Here is a 24062-nt window from a genome sequence, read left to right as displayed (position 1 = left end):
CATTCATTTTTTTACTATATTTTCCTACCTTTTATATATTAAAAAACCGTCATCTGTTTATATTTTTGAAAATTAATATATAGAAGAGGAAAGAATCTATTCTAGAGGCAAAGACTACAAACTGGGAACTAGATTGGGTTTAAATAACAAACCTGCTATTACTTACTAAGTACTTTGGGTGATTTAATATTTTTGTGTCTCTTTTCTCATTTATTCACTGAGGAAGATAATAGTACCCATCTCAGGATTCTTTTTGGAGGTTAAAAATGTAAAGGACTAAGAAGCAGTGTCTACATTCAGAATGATGCTAGCCTGAGGCTTAGCATAGATTGCTTTTACAATATTGAGGTATGTTCCTGTTATCCCTAGTTTTTCTAGAGTTTTGAACATAAAGGGATGCTGTACTTTGTCGAATGCTTTTTCCGCATCTATCGAGATGATCATATGGTTCTTATTTTTAAGTCTATTGATGTGGTGAATAACATTTATTGATTTCCGTATATTGAACCAGCCTTGCATCCCAGGGATGAATCCTACTTGATCATGGTGTACAATTTTTTTGATATGTTTTTGTATCCGATTCGCCAGAATTTTATTGAGGAATTTTGCATCTAGGTTCATTAGAGATATTGGTCTGAAGTTTTCTTTCTTTGAAGTGTCTTTGTCTGGTTTAGGTATCAGGGTGATGTTGGCCTCATAGAATGAATTTGGAAGTTCTCCCTCCTTTTCTATTTCCTGAGTTCTCTATAGGTTTAATGCAATGCCAATCAAAATCCCAACGGCATTTCTTGTAGAAATAGAGAAAGCAATCATGAAATTCATATGGAAAAATAAAAGACCCAGAATAGCAAAAACAAGGCTAAGCAGGAAGTGTGAATCAGGCGGTATAGCGATACCAGACTTCAAACTATACTACAGAGCAATAGTAACAAAAACAGCATGGTACTGGTACCAAAACAGGCGGGTGGACCAATGGTACAGAATAGAGGACACAGAAACCAATCCACAAAACTACAACTATCTTATATTTGATAAAGGGGCTAAAAGCATGCAATGGAGGAAGGATAGCATCTTCAACAAATGGTGCTGGGAAAACTGGAAATCCATATGCAACAAAATGAAACTGAATCCCTTTCTCTCACCATGCACAAAAGTGAATTCAAAATGGATCAAGGAGCTTGATATCAAATCAGAGACACGCCGTCTGATAGAAGAAAAAGTTGGCTACGATCTACAGTCGGTGGGGTCGGGCTCCAAATTCCTCAATAGGACACCCATAGCACAAAAGTTAATAACTAGAATCAACAAATGGGACTTACTCAAACTAAAAAGTTTTTTCTCAGCAAAAGAAACAATAAGAGAGATAAATAGGGAGCCTACACCCTGGGAACAAATCTTTACTCCTCACACTTCAGATAGAGCCCTAATATCCAGAGTATACAAAGAACTCAAAAAATTAGACAATAAGAGAACAAACAACCCAATCAACAAATGGGCCAAGGACCTGAACAGACACTTCACAGAGGAGGACATACAGTCAATCAACAAGTACATGAAAAAATGCTCAACATCTCTAGCTGTCAGAGAAATGCAAATCAAAACCACCCTAAGATACCATCTCACTCCAGTAAGATTGGCAGCCATTAGGAAGTCAAACAACAACAAGTGCTGGCGAGGATGTGGGGAAAAGGGTACACTTGTACATTGCTGGTGGGACTGCAGATTGGTGCAGCCAATTTGGAAAGCAGTATGGAGATTTCTTGGAAAGCTGGGAATGGAGCCACCATTTGACCCAGCTATTCCCCTTCTTGGTCTATTCCCTAAAGACCTAAAAAGAGCATGCTACAGGGACACTGCTACATCGATGTTCATAGCAGCACAGTTCACAATAGCAAGACTGTGGAACCAACCTAGATGCCCTTCAATAGAGGAATGGATAAAAAAAATGTGGCATTTATACACAATGGAGTATTACTCTGCATTAAAAAATGACAAAATCATAGAATTTACAGGGAAATGGATGGCATTAGAGCAGATTATGCTAAGTGAAGCTAGCCAATCCCTAAAAAACAAATGCCAAATGTCTTCTTTGATATAAGGAGAGTAACTAAGAGCAGAGTAGGGTCGAAGAGCATGAGAAGAAGATTAACATTTAACAGGGATGAGAGGTGGGAGGGAAAGGGAGAGAGAAGGGAAATTGCATGGAAATGGAAGGAGACCCTCAGGGTTATACAGTGGAGGGGGTAGAGAGAGAGGAGGGGAGGGGAGGGGAGAGGTGGGGAGGGGGGAGGGTGGATGATGGGAAAGGCAGCGGAGCACAACAGACACTAGTATGGCAATATGTAAATCAATGGATGTGTAACTGATGTGATTCTGCAATCTGTGTATGGGGTGAAGGTGGGAGTTCATAACCCACTTGAATCAAAGTGTGGAATATGATATGTCAAGAAATTTGTAATGTTTTGAACAACCCACAATAAAAAATTAAAAAAGAAAAAAGAAGCAGTGTCTAGGACTGTCCTAGTGTTGATGCTATCTTAAAGGGATCAAGTTGAATTTGTTTATGCCATCTGTTAACACTGTTTTTTTTTTTCATTGTACTCTTCAGAATTCTCTGAGTTTTATAGAGTATAGCCTCATAAGGAGAAGGTTATATGACCCTGACCTCAGAGATGAGAAGAAAAATATCCCAGTTTTCTAATGTTCTCCTGTATGAGACACAATAGGGTCATAAAAAACATCCTGAACTTCTTTCCTCTGTGCCCATAATCTTCGAATACCTTCCTGCCCTCTGAAGAACTCAGGCATAGCTATTAAACTACATACTGTAAAGGTTACTCAATCAGGTCATGAAAATATAACATTCTATATTTAAATGATTTTACTGGGCAATTGGAAATAGATAATCACATACATTTTTGGTGGAGACATATGAAAATTAAATTAGACATATTGGTTAATGTTTTGTGGTGACTCTGACACTAGATTAAAGCTCTTAGGTAAATTAATTGCAAATATATATGCCTTGGATACCCATTTGTAAATGAGAATAATCTTAATAGTAAGCATATCTGGGGCTCAGCTTAGTGGGGCATGCCTGTAATCCCAGTTGTTTGGGAGGCTGAGGCAGCCTAAGCAATTTAGCCAGGCCCAAAGTAACTTAGGAAGACCCTGTCTCTAAATAAAATATTGAAAAAGCCTGAGAATGTGGCTCAGTTTTGAAGCACCAAGGTAAATTACCCAGAACCAAGTTTTAAAAAACTACCTATCTCATATGGTTATCATGAGGATTAGATGTTTTTACAAGGTACTTGGAACAGTACCTGGCTTTTATAAACACTGATTTTCATTATAAATATTATTTTACCTAACAGTTGCTCTTTTATGTATTCACTCCTATAGAATTACTAAATTTTATCTGCAATATGGTAAAGAAAGACTAAATTATCTTAAATGTCAAAGAGTAAAGAAATGGAAATTAGGTGTTTTTATACACTACAATATTTATAGTTTTTAAAATGAAGAAGATAATGATTAAAATGAAAAGATATCTTCAATGAACAGTTTACAAAATCTCCTAGTTAGGTAAAACAAACAGGAGTTCATAGCTATTATTCATTCTTCTGTAAATACAAAAGAGTCTAAAGCTTACAGACCTGAAACCAATAGTAACATAAGTAGTTGAATGGCTTTAACAATAGAAGTGAAGAAAAGATTGTAAGTTTTCATCCTGACCTTTCAACAAAATTCCCATCAAGTACTAAAGTAGGTTTTCTGTTCCTCATTTACAATAGAGACAGGTGGGGTAGATTAATGCTAGTGAGTACCTTGTCAGTACAATTGCACTCAACTGTGTTCTTTTTCTAAGCTCTCTGCTCAGTTGTATGCTTAGGGATTCTAGCTTCTCTTTATTTTATTCTAAAATAGTTTCAGGGTCTTAACCTTTGCCTGATTCACTGCATTTAGATTTGGTGTCCAACTTTGGTGATTTTCCTCCCTTTCTGGTAAAACATCTTTTAGTTTTACTAAAACTTGAAGAATAAAATGTATTATTAAGAATGAAAGCCCTTTACTAATTTGTACTCTGTTGTAAGAAGAAAAAGCAAAAAGTGGCAGTATGTAATGTCTTCTAAATATTTTAATCCCAGTCTGGATTACTTTATTGTTAAATTCTTTTTTTAAGAAAATAGAAGAGCCTGAACAGTCAAAATGTAATTATGGCATCTGAGGTGAACTCTTTTAAAAAACCTTCCCTAGAAACTATTAACTCTAAATGTTTTGTTTTTGTTTCTTACCTAACTTTAGTTTTTGTGCTCAGATCACCCCTGAGCAGAACAAACACACTACCATGTTTGGAACACCTTATTGGATGGCACCAGAAATGGTTACACAGAGAGCTTATGGCCCTAAAGTTGACATTTTGTCTCTAGGTATCATGGCTATTGAGATGCTTGAAGGAGAACCTTCATACATGAAGGAAGATCCCTCAAAGTACCACCAGTTTAACACCAGCTTAATTTTTCTCCTTACAGCATAGTTCAAACTTCCTTGTGTTGTTCACTGGTCAAAAGTTTACAATCAAAACATCACAAAACCTGAACTCTGCCCTTATTATGTATCTACAAATCACACAGCTTCTGAGTTAGAGAGCTGAAAGTGTTAGCTGAAGAGTGTAGATTTTTACTGGTCAGCAGTGTGGTTTCTTGTTTTGGATATAAGTAAGAACATACTCAGCTTTTTACATAGTTGAAGTACCCTAGTTAGATGCCTTTTTCCATAGAGTTAGGGTATTTTTCTTACACATTTAAATAACCTGGATATAGAAATCAGGTTATCCACTTTGAATGTCAGCCTCTGAACCCCAAAGTCCAGAAAAGAGAAAAGCAAGGTTACACCTCTGAGAAAGGTATATAACTGATAGTGTTCAAGCCCATTTTTAAACAGAGTAGACTTTGAACAAGTAAACTTTCTTGCATTTGAGGTGAAGAATTTCAACCATCCTCCATCTCCATTTATATTCACATACCTGACACAAAATCATTAGTAATTAAGGACATACAAATCAAAACCACAGGACACCACTTTCCACCTCATTTCAGACAATAATCAGCACTGATGAGAATGTGGTAATATTAGAATTGTTGTTGAGGCACAGTGGAGCACAACTGTAATCCAGGGACTTGGGAGGCTAAGGTTGGAGGGTTGGAAGTCTGAGGCCAGCCTAGGCAACTTTGTAAACTCCATCTCAAAGTTTTAAAAAGGCTATGGATGTAGCTTAGATGTAGCACACTAATGAATTCAATTCCTAGTACTATAAAAATGAAAATGAAAAAAAGTTTGGAATTCTAATATATTGCTAGTGGGAATGTATTATGTTGCACTGCTTTAGAAACAAATTTGACAGGTCCTCAGAAGGTTACTATCAAATTACCATATGACCTAGCAATTCCACTACGAGGTATATATCAAGAGAATTAAAAACGTATGTCCATGGAATGGAAAATATAGATCAATGGTAGAGTGCCTAGCATGCACAAGGCCCTGGGATCAGTCCACAGATCTGCCAAAAGGAAAAAGGCAACATGCCCACACAAAACATTCACAAAGTGCTCATAAAAATACTATAGGCTAGAGAGAACTAGAAACAACCCAATTATCTGTCACCTGATGAATAGTGGAATATTATTTGGCCATCAAAGAGAAGGAAGTGCTAATACATGTGCAATATTGACCCTTGAGAGTATTATGCTAAGTAAAAAAAAAAAAAAGCCAGACAACAGAGGGGATTGGATGTAGATATTCTTTGCTGAATGCTTTTTCAGAACCCTCTACTTTCATAAATTTATTTAGCCAATATTGAGTTTAATACCAGCCTGGTGCTAGGCAGTGTTTAAGTTGCTGCCTAGAGAATCAACAAAAATTCCTGCCCTTGTAGAACCTACATTCGGATGAGAGGAAAGAAACAATAAGTTAAATCAGAATAATAAATTAAGCATGGACTCTTTTTTAAGTGCTAGATTGGCAAGGAGAGAGAGAGGCAGGGGAGTCAGGGATTTGCTTTTAAAAACAGTGCTTTTGGAGGGCTTCACTGAGGTGACATTTGGACACAGATGTAAGAGAGTGATGCTTATTTACCTAGGAAAGGCATGACGAGCAATTACAAAAGCCCCAAAGCAGGAATATTCCTGGTGCATTCAAAGATCTTCAAGGAATTTAGCAGAGTCGGAGTGCATTGAGCAAACAATTGGCAATAAGGTAGTCAGTGAAATGAGGCCCTGTGTAGTGCTGAGTGGGGATTCTGACTTTTTATCTGAGATGAGAATTCTGGCTTGTGTTCTAAGATGGGGAAAACACTGGGAAGTTTTGAGCAGAGGCATAAAATAGTCTTACATAAATTTTAACAGGCTCACTCTGGTCACTTTGTTAAGAGGAGATTCTCAAGGAAGGCAAAGGCAGAAGCAGAAAGGCCAATTAGGAAGCTGTTGCAATAATTCAGGCAAGAAATGACAGTAATGTAGACTAGGCATTTTAAGGTTAATACACCTACTAAGATGTTCAAGTGGATTTGTTGAAGAGGCTGTAGGGAATGCAAGTCTGGACCCAGGTTACACAGATCAAACTGAGGCTCCTTAGCTACAAATGTTTTCTAAAGCTATAAGGCAAGATGACATCACAAGGTCAAAGGGGTATAGACTGACAAAAATTCAGCTGGTACCCTGACACAGTCCATAAATAAGAGTTGATCAGGCAGACCAGCAAGGAGACTAAAAAGGAATGGCAGGAAAGATAGGAAAAACTAGATAAAGATACGCCCTGAAATCTACATGCAAGAAGTGAGGGAGAGATCAGCTTGGCAAAAACTGCACTTATTTCAATTAAGATGAAGACTGAGACTTGATCAATTTAGACATAATATTGGTGAAAACTTGAGGAATGGGGACATCTGCTTTCTGTCAAAATGAAGTAACACAGACCAGATTAACCCACCTTGCCTGAATCAACCCTCCAAAACAAGATTCTGTGAAACAGTACTTTTCAAGACACTGCATCAGACAATGAATGAAGGACAATAAGGAACAACTGAAGTGAAACTTACGGCTGCCCCAGTTGCCAGGCCATGTTCAGAGAGGGATGACTATGATGGGACATTGCTGGAAAAGCTGTGAAAGAAGAAAAGATGAAGACTTTCAAGATCTGTGTGGAGAGTCCCCCCTTAAGCATTCAAAGGAGATTGGTGTGAAGAGCCAATGTAAAGATTAAGATATAATTATCTGACAAGATTGGAAAGAACTGGGTTGGGGTATGGTTTAGTGGTAGAGTGTTTGCCTAGCATTTGCAAGAACTTGTTTCAGTCTCCGTCACTAGGAGCAAACATTGGGGCTGGGTGTAATGGTGCACACCCATAGTCCTGGATAGTTGAAGGTTGAGGACTATTTGTATGAGGACATAGTGAGACCTCCAACTCAGAAAAACATGTGAAAGCTTGGGAGTAGTGCCTGTTTCTCTCAGCCACTATGGAAAACCTTATCATTCATAAGATGTTGAGTAGAGACATTGAATCTAATCTCAGTGACGGGAAATAACTACCATTAAGTTAAATGCTACTTCAGTTCCACCTAACAAATCTTACAAATGAGACCCAAATAGTTTAAAACTGCATCCCAGAACAAAGCCTAAGAATATTTACAGGGCCACAACCATAACCATGGTTATACTCAGACCTCAGAAAAGGCTTCTTCAGCATCCTCTGTCTTGGATCTGGTTGGACCCAGTGAAATCAGTCATTTCCCAAATGACATCAACTATCAGCAGATCCAGAAGATGATCAAAGGAGGGATTTTCATCTGTGAGCTTGAGACTGTCCATTCCTAGTCTCAATCTGTCAAAACACCATGGCCTGCAGAAGGGGAATCATATGCAGCATACGTTAGAGAAGGAAACCTAGATGATAATGGTGAGAATTGTGCACCAGCTGCTCAGATGATATTACAAATCTGAGAAGATTGACATTTGTACCAGAGCCTGTACCTGAAGATAAAGAAACATGGCCCAAAACAAAGCAGATTCTCATGGAACATACCCACAAGCTGAAGGCAGACAAGACTTGTGAGAATCTTGACTGACCTGGCTGAGGTCCATGGGTCTGAAACAAGGGAAGACCACTAGTTTTGTGCAAAGCACCTCCAGGCCAAGAAAGACTGTCCAAGGATGAAGAGACCTAGAAATAAATAAGGCTCTACCTCTTGTGTGGCCTCCATAGTTACATAGATCAGTTGTTCAAATAAAAGAAGCTTTGATCTACCTGGAAAAAAAGAAAATGAATATTGATACAAATGCAGATGTGACCAGAACCGAACAAGTATCCAGACATCCAATAAACATTTTACTAGAGAGACAAAGGAGAGAAAAATCTTGCCCATAATGAGGTAAAAATATTTAGCTGAATCCAAACCAGAACTAACACCAATAAAAGAATTAGCACAGAAGAATTCGTCATTGAAATTATATTTATAATTGTGTTCAAGGTATTAAAAAATCAGATATATCTTTAAAAGACCCAAATTGAACTTAGTCATGTGTTGTGGTTTGGATATGGAGTGTCCCTGAAAAGCTCCTGTGTTAATGCAGAAATATTTCTAAGTAAAATGATAGGATTGTGACAGCTGTAACCCAATCAGTCTATCCTAGTTTGAATGGACGAGGTGGAAACTGAAGGAGTGTAGCTGGAGGAGATGGGTCAATGTAAGCTGCCCTAGAAGCATTTGTTTTCCTCGTATACCTGTCTTCCTCTCTGTGCTTTCTGGCCACCTTGAGCAGAGCAGCACTCCTCCATCATGCTCTTCTGCCATGACGTTGTGCTTCACCTTGAGCCTAGAGTATTCCAGTCAGTGCACCATGGATTAGCAAAATGCATGTTCCTCTAAGGTTTTCTTGTCAGGTGTTTTGGTCACAGTGACACAAAACTGATGAACACATTATGGAAACTAACATCTGAGATTGGGTTAATAGTAGATTATTATAGAAATAGAGACTAGCCACAGTGAAACATAAAGATAGAAGTGAAATAAAATAAATAAAATCAGTGAGCTGTGAGATCATTTCAAGCGTTTTAGTAATATATAATGAAGTTCTGAAAGAAAAAAATCAACCCAGAAATCTATCTTTCAAAAGCTAAATAACAGCTTTCTCAAAAACATTACAGTTGAAAGTACTTGTAACTATTTGGGTAAAAAATAACAACAGTAGAGGCAGGAGATATGCATATGTAAAATGACAATAAAAAGACTCAGGGCTAAGGGGAAGAACCCTCAGAAATTTGTCCTATGTTGCATGTTGTGTCACTTGATGGTAGAATGTGTTCATTAAAAAATGCAAACATGAAATAATAAAAGACAGATGTGTACCTAATAAGTAAGGAATCATTAAAAAAAAAAAGGGTGGGTGGGTGGGGTGGGGATATAGCAGAGTTGGTAGAGTGCTTGCCTCACAGGCATAAGGCCCTGGGTTCAATCCCCAGGACCACAAAAGAAAAAAAAAAGAAGAAGAAGAAAAGAAAAAAGAAGAAAAAAGTGCTGGACTGGAAATATAGTAGTGGTAGAGTACTTGTGTGTTAGTGTGTATAAGGCTCCAGTTCAATCTTAGAACCAGAAAAATAATTAAGTAAAAGGCATAGAGCAATGTATACAAATATCAAAACATCATATTGTACCCCATAAATACATACAATGACTATTAATCAATTAAAAATAAACATTAATTTTATTAAAGGCCACATTGAAGGAGATATATTGTAAGGGGCAACTGAAAGAGCTCCAAATAACCAAAGCTGGGACAATTGGAACAACAAAATAAAGTAGTAATTAAAACTTGAAATTTAAAATAAATATTTATGAATTTATGCTGACATAAATGATTGAATAAATAAATGTGAGAAAAAAGACATTCTTACAGAATGAAGAATGCAGAATTCACCTATGCAGAAGAATTCTAAAAGTTTATGTGGCTACTCCACCTGCAGGAAGTAGAGTAAAACTCAAGTATGGACTGCACAGTGACTTCCAGAGAAGTATGGGAAGGGAAGAGGAACTTCACAGTAGGCAAAGTTAACAAGCCCTTGGCCAGGTGATTAGGTTAACATCAGCAGTCATAAACCATGTTGCTAATAGGTACCTTTAATATGATGTAATGAAAACAGTACTGTTGCCAGGCATGGTGGCCCAGCTATTTGAGGGGTCTGAGTCAAGGGGGTCACAGGTTGGAGTCCAGCCTCAGCAACTTAGTAAGACCCTATCTCAAAATTGAAAATAAAAAGAGCTAGAGCTGTAACTTTGTGGTAGAGCAATTCTGGGTTCAATCCCCAGTACTGCAAAGAAGAAAAAGAAAGAAAAATTTGTTACCTTCTCCCAAAAACCCATTATTTTGATATATCCTTTTTAAAAACAAGTCAGTAAAAGAGTAATCCTACAAAGTATGATATCTTACCTGACCAGTACTCCTCAAAACTTTTTAGAGTCATCAAAAACAAGGAAAGTCTGAGAAACTGTCATAGCCAAGAGTCATCTTAGAGACATGACAACTAAATATACATGTCTTAGAACAGGAAAGGATAGTAGGAGAGTAAACAAAATAGGGAAATCTCGTATGCTGCTGAAAGCACTAAGAGTCCATATGAGGTTAGTGGATCTCAATCTGTAGTGATGCCAGTCATTGTAGATGAGTGGGGTTTATCCCACTACATTAAGCTGCATGGATACAGGAAGGAATACAGTTTTAACCACATTTAGCTGGATAAATGCTGTAAAGTGAGTGGGAAAGGGACATGGAAGTGACATGTGAAAGGAAAGATGGACACTAAAAGACCCATGGGATTTTCGGTCCCAGTGGAGTCATAGGATTGCTGACTTTGTAGTGCTAGGAGTACAAAAGATAGGAGGTAGAGTGCAACAACAACTTAAGAGTTGCAGTTGCTGGTGTCTGTTCTGGCAGAGGGAAGGACATGGTGGATATGGTGAGCAAGGCAAGTGCATAAGCACATCAGAGAAGAAGACAAGGAACCATACATGCATCTGTGTAGCTATTAAAATAGCCATGAATTATGACAGGAGTAATGGTAGGGATGACAGTGCAAAGAGCTATGATCTGAAGGAGTGAGGGGGGAATAAATAAAATAAAGGGCAAAAGATCTAAATAAATAACTCACCAAAGAAGATACACAGGTGGCAAACAAGTATACAAAAAGAGCTAAATATATATGTAGTTAGGGAAAGTCAACATAACAATGAGATAACACTGCACACCTATTAGAATATTTAAGTTCAAAAAAATCTGACAATACGAAATATTGAATGAAGATGTGGAGCAACAGGAACACACATTCATTGCTAGTGGGATGCTCCACTCCTGAAGACATTTTTTTTAATTTCACACAAAACTAAACATAACCTTACCACATAACCCAGCAATGTGTTCCTAGGAATTTATCAAAATGCATTGAAACATGTCCAAAAAAAACTTATACACAATTTTTATAGTATCTTTATTCACATTATTTATTCATATATATATATATATATATATATATATATATATATATATATATATAAAATGTGTATATATATATATATATATATATATATATACACACACACATGTTTTAACCAGAAACACACACACACATACATTCACACACACACATATATATCATTTAGATTAATAGAAGCATATCCATATTTTTATTTGTGGTAGAGTGCTTGCCTAGCATGCACAAGTCCCCAAGGCTCAAGCTCCAGGACCACAAAAAATAAATATACACACACACACATTTTGGTAGTATATGTATATACACACACACACATACCATTTATAATAAGTACACTGTTCTATAATGCAAAATATTAATAATTAGAAAATGAGGGGCTAATATGGGATATTTTAAGATCCACATTTTGAGATTAGTTGTGAATTTGGAAAATGCATTTGCAAGGCTATATAGTTGTCTTTTCAGTTTAAAGAAGGTCAGCAAGATCCATTAGTTCCTCCTGTCTCAGAAGGCAACTTGGTGATTGCCTCTATTGTCTGCTTAATTTCAAAATCTAAAACTTCTACTAAAAAATCATTAATTAGAAATAATTTAATTTCTACAGACTTAAATGTAATAATCAAAAACTTAAAGAATATAAGATTTTCTAAAGGGTATTTGTTAAATCATGAAAACCTCCACATTATAAGGTACTTTTAATTTAGAATAATTCGTAGGAATTATGAAGTTAACATATAGCTAGTTAAGGAAAAGAGTTAGAGTAAATCCAATTGTTTTGAGATGTGACTTTTAAAAAGCTTGTGAATGTTTAACAGGATTATACACATTAATACTAGAATTGTCATAATTTTTCTTTGTACTTATATGTCACTCAGGTGGGGTTTTTGTTGTTTTTGTTGTTGATTTTGTTTTCTTTAAGCAATATATTGTTGTTACACTTCAACACAGAAAAGATGAAGCTGCCAGGCCTCGTGGCACACAAGTGAAATCTCAGATTTTGAGAGACTAAGTCAGGAAAATCCCAAGTTTGAGGCCTGCCTGGGCAACTTAGAGATACTGTCTCAAAATAAAATGAAAAGCCGACGGGGTGGGTGGTATAGCTCAGTGGTAGAGCACTTACTTGCCTAGCATATGCCTGGGTTCAATTCCTACAGCACCACTCCTCAAAAATAAGAGAGAGAGAGAGAGAGAGAGAGAGAGAGAGAGAGAGAGAAGAAAAATAAAAGAAGGGAAGGAAGGAGGATTCAAAATCCAAACAGGTAGAGATAATGATAACCTCACTTTACTCGCTTTAGTATTCATGTGAATGCCTTTGAAGTATTAATAGGGGCTAGAGACGTTTTTCAGTGCAAGAATGCTTTCCCAGCATGCACAAGGCTCTGGGTTTGATCCCACCATCACCACACACACACACACACACACACACACACACACACACACACACACACACACAGAGTTCTATAAACTTGATAAAGCAATAAAGTACATTATAAATTTGCTGAGATACCTTAAGAATGTCACAAATATTGTACCAAATTGTTGCACACTTATAATCCCAGTGACTCAGGAGGCTAAAAAAGAAACATAACAAGTTTGAGGACAGCCTCAACAATTTGTGGAGATCTAGTCTCAAAAATAAAAAAGAAGCTTTAGGGATGTAGCTCACTGGTAAAGCAACCCTGAGTTTAATCCTTGGTAACAAAAAAAAAAAAAAAAGGTCACAGATGTTATTCAATTTTTAGGCCTTATACCTGATTGCAACAAATGGAACTCTAGAACTTCCAAATCCAGAGAAACTTTCCCCAGTATTTCAAGATTTCTTAAATCAATGTTTGGAAGTGGATGTTGAGAAAAGGGGTTCAGCCAAGGAATTGATACAGGTAAATTTGGAAATGATGCCATTTTTGAAAAAGGTTGACTCTGTTTGAATAACCAAGAGAAAATTTTCATATGAAACATTTCACTATTCATTGGTCACTACCAGTAAGGCAGCTGCTACATTTTAGAGTTTCATCTGTCAAAAATAAAAATTTAATATCGTTATAGTACATTCTTGTATATTATTGAATATTGTATTCATTGAATGCTGGCATGAGTATATTTATGGACTGCTTAACTGTAGATATTTGGAAAGTAGAAAAACTAAAACAAAAACAACTCTGTTTTCAACTATGAAAGTTACATACTGATTATGAAGGGTTTGTGCAGATATTAAAGTATGTGTTGTTTAAGAAATTGTATTCTTAAGTAGTCTTCAGAGCTTAGTTGAAAGAAAATGTTTTGCTTCTAAATTATGCACTTCTCTGTTCCCTTTTTTTGGTAGTACCCATTTCTGAAACTGGCAAAACCATTATCTAGCTTCATACCACATATCCTGGAGGCTAAAGAAGTATGAATAGAAACCGTTGACTTCATTGACGTGGCTTCATAGTCTTCTTCCATTTTCTGAAAAGAAAAAAATTGAAATGTAATAAAGTGTTTGTTGTTTCAAAAGTTGTGTAACATAAAATTTGCCATTTTAGCCATGTTAAGTAACAGCTCAATGGCATTAATTACACTCACAAGATTGTATAACTTTCTGTTTCCAGAACAATTTTGTTGCTCTATACAGAAACTCTGCCACCATTAAGTAATAACTCTTATTTCTTCTCCTCCACCCCTTGCAGAAACCATTCTTTTTTTCTGTTTTATTTGTTCTAATTAGTTATATATGACAGTAGAATGCACTTTGAAACAGCATACATAAATTTAAAAAATTATTTTTCTGGTTGTACATGTTGTGGAATCATTTAGTCATGCATGCACATAGAATAATGATGTCCAATTCATTCTTTCTACTACTATGTACTATTCTTCCTACCTCATACTCCCTCCCCTCCCATAACTTCCTTCTGCCTAATTTAAAGTAACTTTATTCTTCCACCCCTCCCCTTTATTGTGAATTAATGTCCACATATCATTGACAATATTTGACCTTTTTTCTGATTGAGTTATTTCACTTAGAATGATATTATCCAGCTCCATCCATTTACCCACAAATGCCATCATGTTATTCCTCTTTAAGGCTGAGAAATATTCCATCCTGTATATAAACCACATTTGCTTTATTCATTCATCTGTTGAAGGACACATACATTGGTTCCATGTTTAAACTATTGTGAGTTGAGCTGCTATAAACAGTGATGTGGCCCCTCACTGTGGTATGCTGATTTTAAGTCCTTTGGGAATAGACCAAGGAGTGGAATAACTGGGTCAAATGGTGATTCTATCCCAAGTTTTCTTAGCAATCTCCATACTGCTTTCCATAATGGTTGCAACAATTTTCATTATCCTCAGCAATATATTAGTGTCTCTTTTCCCCTACATTCTTACCAACATTTATTGTTGATTGTCTTCTTGATAATTGCCATTCGGACTGAAGTGAGATGAAACCTTAGTTTGGATTTTCATTTCTCTAATTGCTAGAAATGTTGAACATTTTTCCATATATTTTTTGATCAATTGGATTTCTTTTTCTGTGAAGTGTCTGTTTAATTTCTTAGCCCACTTATTGATTGGGTAATTTGATTTTTGGTATTAAATTTTTTGAATTCTTTCTTGGAGATTAATGCTCTATCTGAGGTGCACAGGGCAAAGATTTTTCTCTCATTCTGTAACCTTTCTCTTCACATTGGTGATTTTTCCCCTTTGCTGAGAAGATTTTTGTTAGGGTCTGTAAACAAGTCAGGATGGCGCCTTGCATTTTGCCAGAGGGAGTGGTTTGTGAAGTAATGCCAGGGAGCCATTAAGTGTGGAGATTCCTTATTGGTTGACTGCTGTATCTAGTTTATGTTAATTAAGATAAGCTGTGTGGAATGTATATATACCCCTCCTGTCCTACAATAAACGGCTCCCACTCCTGCTGTATCAATCTACACAAGTTGTTTGTCACACCCCGGTTATTTTGCTGCAGCCGGACTGCGGCAGATTTTTAGTTTGAATCCATCACATTTATTGATTCTTGATTTTTCTTCAAGAGCTTCAGGAGTTTTTTTAAGGAAGTCAGATCCAAAGCTGACATGATGAAGATTTGGGCCTACTTTTTCATCTATTAGATGCAGTGTTCTAGTTCCTAAGTATTTAATATACTTTGAGTTTTGTGCAGGGAGAGAGACAGGGGTTTAATTTTATTTTGTTACATATGGATTTCCAATTTTTCCAGCACCATTTGTTGAATAGGCTATCTTTTCTCTTGTAAAAGTTTTGGTTGCTTTTCTCTATTATGAAATAACTGTATTTATGTAGGTTTGTCTCTATGTCTTCTATTCCACACAATTTATCTACAAGTCTATTTTGGTGCCCATACTATGCTGTTTTGGTACTATGGTTCTGTAGTATAGTGTAAGGTCTGATATTTTGATGCATCCTGCTTCACTCAATTCTTGACAAGAATTGCTTTGGCTATTCTGGTTTTCTTATTTTTCCAAATGAATTTAATGATTGCTTTTTCTAGTTATATGAAGATGGTCATTGGTATTTTGATAGGAGTCACATTAAATCTCTATAATGCTTTTGTTACTATGGCAATTTTGGCAATATTAATTGTGCCTATCCAGGATCAGAGTATGTCTTTCCATCAGGTCTTCTTCAATTTTTTTCTTTAGTATTCTGGAGTTTATGTTGTAGAGTTATTTCACCTCTTTTGTTAGATTGATCCCTCCCCTTTTTTTGTGGCTTCTGAATGGGGTAGTTTTCCTAATTTATCTTTCACTAGATTCATCACTAATTTATAGAAATGTGTTTGATTTATATGTATTGATATGATGTACTGTTACTTTGCTGAATTCATTTATTCTAGAAAAATTTTAGTGAAATTTTTTTGATCTTCTAAATATAGAATCATGTCATTGGCAAATAGTGATAGTTTGAGTTCTTTTCCTGTACATATTACTTTAATTTCTTCCTCCTGTCTTATTGCTCTGGCTAAATTTTCAAGGACAATGTTGAATAGAAGTAGTGAAAGAGGATATTCTTACCTTGTTCCAGTTCTTGGAGGGAATGCTTTCAATTTTTCTCCATTTAGAATAATGTTGACTTGGGTTTAACATAGATAGCCTTTACAATGTTGAGGTAAGTTCCTACATTTCTAATTTTTCTAGTATTGTAAACATGAAGGGGTGCTGTATTTTGTCAGATACTTTTTTCTGTATCTATTGAGGTGATCATATGATCCTTGTTTTAAAGTCTATGATGTGATAAATTGCATTTGTGGATTTCTGTTTTTGGAACAGAACTTGCATCCCTGGGTTGAATCCCACATAATTGTGGTGCACTATCTTTTCAATATATTTTTTGTATTTGATTTGCCAAGATTTTATTGAGAATTTTTATATCTATTCTCATCAGGATATTGATCTGAAATTTTCTTTCTTTATGTGTCTTTGGTTTTGGTATCAGGGTGATATTAGCACCATAGAATGAGTATGAAAGGGTTTCCTCATTTTGTATTTCATGGAATAATTTGAGGAGTATTGGTATTAATTCTTCTTTGAGGGTCTTGTAGAGCTCATCTAAAAATACGTCTGTTCCTGAGCTTTTCTTGATTGGTAGGTTTTTGATGGTGTCTTGTATTCATTGCTTGAAAATGATCTGTTTAAATCAAGTATATCCTGATTCAGTTTTGATAGGCCATATATCTCTAGAAATTTGTCAATCACTATAAGATTTTCAATTTTATTGGAGTATAAATTTTCAACATACTTTCTTATGATCTTCTGTATTTCAGTAGTATCCATTGAGATGTTTTCTTTTTTTATCACATATTTTAATAATTTGAATTTTCTCTCTCTTAATTAGAGTAACCAGAAGATTACCAATTTTATTTGTTTTCAGATAACCAACTTTTTTGTTTTGTCAATTTTTTGAATTGTTTCAATTTAATTGAGTTCAGATTTGATTTTAATTATTTCCTGTCTTATACTGCTTTTGGTGTTGATTCATTCCTCTTTTTCTATAGCTTTGAGATATAATATTAGGTCACCTACAGGAAAAGTACCTGTCTTAGATAAACTTTGTCTTACATCTCCTTTATTCAGGGATGAATTTTAATGCTATCAGCTGTGAATCCAATGTTAATAAGCCCACAGTATACATTTTTAAATGTGTATGTAAATGGTAAGACACGTAAAACAAAAGTCATATATATATTGATCAGGAGGGAAAAGGGAACAAAGATTCACAGGAATCTATTCCTAAGAGTTAATGGTTTAATATTTACTCATTCAGTGTTTGTGGTAAATGTATAGAATGTGACTCCTGTAAATAATGATAATTGGCTGTATTTGTTCTTTAGATACACAGATTATCAGGGGTGACTTACATAATATATAATATCCAATGCAATATAAAATACAATGTAAACAAGAACCCTAAGAAAGATTGATTGGTAGACATAGTTATAAAATAATACATCTCAAGCCAATTTTCCAGGACTCAAATATCCTATAATTATCTGGAGCATGGCCTTGAGGCCAAAATTAAGAGAAAAGAACTTTGAACAGCAGAGCTTTGTTGGCTCCCCTCTTTTCTCAGCCTGTGCCAGCTCACCAACCAGGGCTCTGCTTCACACATATTATGGTTTCTAGGACATTAGAATGAAGGCTTTGAGTCTGTAGGATTGTGAATTAAGAGGCACCGAAAAGCAACAACTGAGTAAGTGTGAGTTTGTTCTCTGAAGTGAGGTTAGAAATCAGTCAGAGCTAACTTGTTTTGTCTGAACCTGGAAAAGTTCATGGTTACAAATGTGATTTTTAAACCATTTTGTCATACAGTGCACAAAAATCATTATTATTTTCTCATTATAGACATTAATGCAGAATAAGACAAAAATCAGAATGGTCATCATTAACCTACTGAAAAAAATTCATTTTTCTTTCGTTTTTGAAGTGAGTGTCTCCCCCAAGCTGAAAGTAGTTATTCATGTGACATGAACTAAGTGCTTATTTTGTGTAAGCATTATCCTGGAGGTGAAGGATGAAAAGGAACTGCTATTGCTCATTCCTGGGAGAAGGGATGACAAACAGATACTCTCTCCCATCCTAGTTTTAGAAGAAATTAGCAGTTTGGGAATGTGTCTTAATAACCGAAATTGGAAAACACATCCTTAAATATGTTAATCAGTCTGAAATTTAACATAGTATTTTATATGTGAAAGCCTGTGAGAAAAAAAGGAAAGAAAAGGGACTTCATGAAAATAGAAGAGAGACCAGCAGAGTAGGGGAAGGGAACTGGGAGAGAGAGGAGGGGAGGGAGGGAAAGGAATGAAAAAGACCAAATTATGCCACATGTATGAATATATCAATGAGTGCCACTTTTACATACAATTACAATGTACCAATAAAACATTAATAAAAAAACAAAATGTAAAAAGTAAAAAAAAATGCTATTCCTAATACATCAGTATTGTGATTCACAATTCTAAAGGACCTTGTTTAAATGCAGATTCTGATTAATAGCTCTGAAATAGGGCCTGAGGTTGTGTATTTGCAGCACTCAGGTATTGTTGATGCTGATTATCTATAAACCACTTATTGAAAATTAATTGATTCCTGAGCCCTAACCCCAGATAATCTGATCCAATATTCCCAGATTGGATGTGGCTATCTTGTTTTGAACAGCAATGCAAGTTGTTCCAATACAGATGGTACTCAGACAATACTTTTATATAGTACTGATTTATGAGCTCATAAAGATTTGTTCATTAACAGTCTCTCCTTCTAAAATCAACACATGTTTTCTAATTTCTGCCACCTGGACCTTTTTGTAATATACCTTGTAATATTAGGAAGATGAAAAATAAGTATTAAAAAATAACACGTTATACTCAAAATTAAAATGGAATTCAGGAAAAATAGCCGAATTTACTTATTTGGAAAAAACATATTTAGTAAAAATTTATTATTAATTAATGCCTCAGGTGTTAAGTGCTAGGGTTACAAAGCTTGAGAAGACAGTATCCCCGTTCTTTTACATAGCTTTTTCAAATGAACAAATATGTACTGAATGTTGTGGAAGCCAGAGAGGCATCTTATTTTTTCTGGAAACTATTGCCTTGACAACTGAAATTTCCTTGTGGATCTCCTATTTCTAAATTTTATGTGTGCCAGACATTACTCTTTTTGCCCCTTTGAACTTTGACCACCTATATGCAAAACACAAAGCATATGTTCAACAAATCTTGTTACATTTAATAGAACTGAATTTCTAAATTCCAGAAATTATTACTGAATTGCTTTTCAAAGATAAAATAACTTTGTACTGTGTGTAAGACTTGTCTTTAAGTATGCAGTTTGCTTCATTCCTGATAATCAAATTTCTATAATAATGCTAGTATTTTTCTCTTTTATATTAATAGAAGAATTAAGAATTAATTAATAAAGGAATGCAAATCCATGACGGTATTCTTCCCTTCCTATCCCTTATTTTATTTCTAACTCATCTCTATAAAATTAGAGCACCAGAGACTCTACATTTAAGATTGCAGCAGTCATCTGTAATAAGGCTTTGCCCAAACAATAAGTTTTTTTTTTTTTTTTTTTTTTTGTCAGATAGCCACATCAAATAATGGGAACAGAGAAAACAATTCCAATAAAAAATCATTTTAGTTGCAAATAAAGAACATAGTTTCTCCTGGGCAAAGTCTATGATCTGTAATATTGCTAGCTCAAGAAAGATGAAAACTATTCTGTTGTTTTCGTTTATGTTTCAAACATGATCAGTTAACCTTAAAAATACCAAGTAAATGCCACAGAAAAAGCAACAACCCCAAAATTCTTAGTGAAAACATTTTCAGGTCTATTTCTGCAGTTCCGAAAAAAAAAAAATGGCTGTGGTGGGTTTGGGGTAAGAAGTCACTGAAAGATGCTGGACTAATGAGAATTTAAAAGAAATAAAGCACAGGAAGAGAGCGGCAGCCATCCAAAGAAGCATAATTTATAAATGTCGTTCCAGGCAGCAAATCACCCTTTGCTTTTACCCTGACATCTGCCTTACAGTCTGGAAATCCCTAGGCTGCAGGAGCTCAGATCCAGAAGGATTTTTCAGTCTCTGATTAGAGAAAAAAAGTTTTCTCCTTAAACAAGGTCATATAACAGTGCAAGTTTTAATTTTTGTTCAAACCTGATACATTGTTCAGCTCTAATCCAGGAAATAACCATGGGTTTGGAGAGGCATGCTGTTTACATGTTCTCATCCTAACTCACTTGGGGGTAGCCAACAATTATTTCCACTTCAGGATCAATATTTGGACAAAGTAAGACCTATATACAAAATTTCATTCCATAAATGTAAATGTGTATTTTATATCATTTGGTTTTTAGTTGTCAAAGTGAAGGAGGATCATTTTGGTAATATAGCAAACCAAGTAGTAGCTATTTCAATGCATACGTAAAAAACCTACAAAAGAATGGAAAATAATGTCTTAAAAATGGTGATTCATTTCTACATATATATGTCAAAATATCAATTCAAGTATTCTAAATTTCAGTCCATATTTTAAGCAGAATAATTTTGTGACTTCTATTATAACCCCTATTTATAGGAACAATTAGTGCTTCTGATATGTTTATTATTTTTTTCAGTGCATATTATGATAAATTATAGCTATTAAAATCCTTGAGCTTTTTAAAACTTGTAGCTATTTTCAATATGTAGAAATTATTTCATAGAACATAAATTCTTTCCCACATTTTAAGGACAAAAATGGAAACTTTTAAAACTGCTTACATTTTAATGTGAAAATATGTTTAAAAGTAAAATTTGAAATATGGTAATATAATTATACTGACATCTTTTGTAAGTGATAACACATGATAACACATAATTAAATGGCTCCTGTACCAGAAGAATCACAACTAAGGAAAAAGACAAAGAGCCTAATTTATTCTGACTAATCAGGATTGATGTTAATTAAAGAAGAGTGCAAGATAATGACTTCTCATTACTACCTGATAGATGGAAATAGATTATTCTTCTTCTAGGTAAAATAGCAATTAAATAACTTTTTAAGCAGGATTTATTTTCAGAAGGCTTTCTCCTATAATTGGTGAAGCATTTGTACAAAGGTATTTTTGAAAAATCATCAGGAAAAAAATGGATTTCATCTAAGGCTGTTTTTTTCTTTAGTATTTTGTCACATTTTGGTGGGTATGAACAAGAAAAAGACAGTATCTGAGCAAGTGGTAATCAGAACAAAATTGACTTGCATTATTCTGTGGAATGTTTTGCATTGAAGTACATAGTCTAGTAAAGTGATTAAAGTTAAAGTTCAAATCCTAATTCTTCTCTCAGCCAGTTCTGTGACTTGTACCAAGAGTTTGAACTTCTGTAAGGTTTAATTTTCTCATCTTTAAAATTTTTAAAATAATAGATTCTGCTTTATAGGGTGGTGTATCATCCACAGCATGGAGCTTCGTACATACAAGGACTATATAAATGTTAGCAACCATATGAGAATGTTATTGCCATGTAAAAACTCACCACAATCTTGGTGGCTTAAAAGAACAAAATTTTATTTTATCACCAGTTCTATGAGTCAGTAGTCTGAGTATAAATTAGACGTGTTCTTTGCTCAGATATTCGCTGGAGAAAATCAAGGTGTTAGCCAGGGCTTCAGTCATATCTGGAGCTCAGGTCCTATTCCCAGTTCACAACTTGTTGCAGAACCCAGGGCCTTGCAGGTGGAACACTGAAAGTCACACACCCATTCCCTGACACATGGCCCTTCTGTGACATGATGGTTTGTTTCATGAAAGCCAACAGTAATGCAACTAATGCTCCTTCTCTCTCCCTGCCCTCTTCATCTCTTTGAAATTATTGATGAAGAGCTCTCACCTCCTCAAATAATTTTTATTAACTTAAAGGTAGCTGATAATAGACTCTGATTACATCTGACAATTGCCGTCATCTTCACAATATTTTAATTTCTTGAGGATTCAGCACTTCCTTTTAGAAAAAAAAATAGTAACACTAAAAAGAAGCCACAAAATTTCTAAATATCCAAATACAGGCTTAGAAGACATTGTTTCTAATATAGTAATGAACTAAGCTGCAGAAGGTTCTCTGAAAACTGAGATTTTTTTTCTCCAGAGAGTTAAATAAAATGATTATGAACTCTCCTAGATTTCCAAAGGAAATTATTACCTACAAAATAATTTTGTCTCACATGTATACACATATACAAATGGGCTTGCAAAAAATTAATGCTATTTTCAAAATGAAAGTAAAACATGAAAAAAAAATGTTGGGGAATTACCTTTGGGAAAGGAATGTGAAAGCTTCAAAATAAAAATGGATTTGCTTATGTGAACCCCATAAAAAGTAAATAACAAGAAAGCTGGAGGCGATGAAGGAAGGGTTTTTGTGCATAATTGCCTGATAGTAACTATCACAAAAGATTCCACCAGCTGGGGGTGCTGTCGTGCAGGCCCATAATCCCAGTGGCTCAGGAGGCTGAGGCAGGAGGATCAGGAGTTCAAAGCCAGCCTCAGCAATTTAGTGAAGGCAAAAACAACCCAGAGAAACCCTATCTCTCTTTAAATAAATTATAAAAAAGGGCTGGGGATGTGGCTCAGAAGTTAAGTGCCCCTGGGTTTAATCCTAAGTACCAAAAAAAAAAAAAAGAAAGAAAGAAAAAAAGACTCCACCAGAACCAGGATCACACAAAACCTATGGAACCCATAGCAGCCTCATATAGAAAGTGCTTCCACAAGCAACTGTCTATGAGTCTTAACTGATGTCACTCATTATTAATCATTGTGACCAAAGATTATTGTTAGAAAATATCTGAGATGGGGCTGGGGATGTGGCTCAAGTGGTAGCGCGCTAGCCTGGCATGCGTGCAGCCCGGGTTCGATCCTCAGCACCACATACAAAACAAAGATGTTGTGTCCGCCAAATACTAAAAAATAAATATTAAAAAATTCTCTCTCTCTCTCTCTCTGTCAAAAAAAAAAAAAAAAAAAATATATATATATATATATATATATATCTGAGATGATCCTCCTCTTTGTCTTTAAAAACTTCCCCTTACCTCAACCCTTTGAATGTGCCCATAGATTACCATGCCAGACATATTCCCATTGTAGTGTTATGCTATTGACTTTGTAATGCTCTGCTGTTCCCCAATAAATATCATTATTCCTTGAAGACTCACTTGCTGATTGGCATCAGATTGGCACCTTTATGAAAATTAGACCTACTAAGAAAGAATGGTTAATTTTTGCTAAATTAACCTATAACTGGAGAAAACTCTATAGTAATGTTTTGGAGAAAATTTTTCAAATGTATCAAATGGAGCCCTTTTATTTATGATAAGTACATGATGTGTATCACAATTCGTGCCTTTTATGGAAAAATACTTAGGTCAAGAAAATCATTTCAGAAATTCCTGCAGGAAAAGGTAAATTGTAGAATTGATTGGATGAGGTTTTTGAACTAAATAAGGGAAAAGAATCAAATAGTTAGGAGTTAAATGAGTTAAAATAAG

At 35.2% G+C, this 24062-nt stretch overlaps 1 pseudogene; it reads left to right on the top strand.

Annotated features, from left to right (window-relative positions):
* LOC124100010 (serine/threonine-protein kinase PAK 2-like) overlaps positions 1–24062 on the top strand; it is a 116299-nt pseudogene that overhangs the window by 28316 nt on the left and 63921 nt on the right.

The sequence above is a fragment of the Marmota monax genome, unplaced genomic scaffold (assembly GCF_021218885.2).
Source record: "Marmota monax isolate L192 unplaced genomic scaffold, Marmota_monax_Labrador192_F-V1.1 WCK01_AAM20220418_F8-fsc00053, whole genome shotgun sequence".
Classification (NCBI taxonomy): domain Eukaryota; kingdom Metazoa; phylum Chordata; class Mammalia; order Rodentia; family Sciuridae; genus Marmota; species Marmota monax.
Note: the sequence above shows the minus strand (reverse complement) of the source record. Positions and strands in the feature narration are given on the sequence as shown.